We start from the raw sequence: 1,489 nt of genomic DNA, 5'->3' as shown, positions 1-1,489 counted from the left end.
GTCCATCTCCACATTGTGCTTTTCTCGATTTACTCTGATCTATAGAACAAAAAGAAACGGCAGCTAAATGCAACAGTTCGTCCTTGCTCTTATTTCAGGCGATCATCAATTCCAGCTGCCCGCTGAGGAGCTTCCTAAGTGAATTCCATTCTCATCTCCCTTGATCTACCATCTGTCACCAAAATAATCATTCCTCAGGGCAAATATGATCACACCCCTCTTCTGCTTAAAATCCTTAATCGAGGGACCTCCCTGGTGGTCCAGTGGGTAAGACTCTGCGCTCCCAATGCAGGTGGCGGGGGTTCGATCCCTGGTCAGGGAACTAGATCCCGCATGAATGCCACAACTAAGAGTCTGCATGCCACAACTAAAGGCCCGCATGCCACAACTAAGAAGTCCACATGCCACAACTAAGACCTGGTGCAGCCTCAATAAATAAATAAAACAAATAATAAATAAATATTTTTAAAAATCCTGCTCTCGCTAGGGTTGTCGTGAGTGGCTCTGAGGAAGGCCAGTTTCGGGGGTGTCTTGCGCTCTCTGAGGGGGCACCTCGGGAACCATGGCGGAAAGAGATAATCGCAGCACCAACCTGCCGGCCGCGGGGACTGCAAGTCTGGAAGAACAGCTGCAAGGATGGGGAGAAGTGATGCTGATGGCAGATAAAGCCCTCCGATGGGAAAGAGCCTGGTTTCCACCTGCCATAAAGGGTGTGGTTTCTTTGGAGTTTCTGATTATCTACTATCTAGATCCATCCGTTCTGTCAGGTGTTTCCTGTTTTGTTATGTTTCTGTGCTTGGCTGACTACCTTGTTCCCATTCTAGCGCCTCGAATTTTTGGCTCCAATAAATGGACCGCTGAGCCACAGCAGAGATTCCATGAAATTTGCAGCAGTCTAGTAAAAACAGCACAGAGCTGTGGGCTGGTGGAAACGCCTCTTTACGCTAAAGGAAGAAAAGCCTAAAATGTACCTCATGACCATGATCATTTCTCTTGCTGTGGTTGCTTGGGTGGGACAGCAAGTCCACAACCTCCTTCTCACCCACCTGATAGTGACGTTCTTACTCTTGCTTCCTGGACTAAACCAACATGGAATCATTTCGAAGTACATTGGAACGGCCAAAAGAGAGATAAACAAGCTTCTCAAACAAAAAGAAAAGAAAAATGAACAATGCACCTGCTTTATTCAGTGTGATTAACGGCGTATACGTTGTCCTTGGGGACAGTGTCTGTTATGCTGTCTGGATACTAAAACGTTACAGTGGTAGCTCTTTGCTGTCCCTCATTCTGCGCTTAGTTAGTAAAAATTCCAACTTGCCACGTAAGGCTTTATGTCCAGCGTCTTCATGGGTGTGTTCTCATCAGCTGGCCTTATACGGACAACTCATACATCATTACCACCTGCCTTGGTTTTTCTCACCCAGGGTTCATTGAACTCTTATTTTTAAAATAATATAGTAGTGAACTTCATCCTTTAGTACAGTTAACA

At 45.9% G+C, this 1,489-nt stretch overlaps 1 pseudogene; it reads left to right on the top strand.

Annotated features, from left to right (window-relative positions):
- The first annotated feature begins 559 nt into the window (after positions 1-559).
- On the top strand, positions 560-1,199 carry LOC132488222 (ADP-ribosylation factor-like protein 6-interacting protein 1; annotated as a pseudogene).
- Positions 1,200-1,489: the final 290 nt, after the last annotated feature.

The sequence above is a fragment of the Mesoplodon densirostris genome, chromosome 4 (genome assembly GCF_025265405.1).
Source record: "Mesoplodon densirostris isolate mMesDen1 chromosome 4, mMesDen1 primary haplotype, whole genome shotgun sequence".
Taxonomy (NCBI): domain Eukaryota; kingdom Metazoa; phylum Chordata; class Mammalia; order Artiodactyla; family Ziphiidae; genus Mesoplodon; species Mesoplodon densirostris.
Note: the sequence above shows the minus strand (reverse complement) of the source record. Positions and strands in the feature narration are given on the sequence as shown.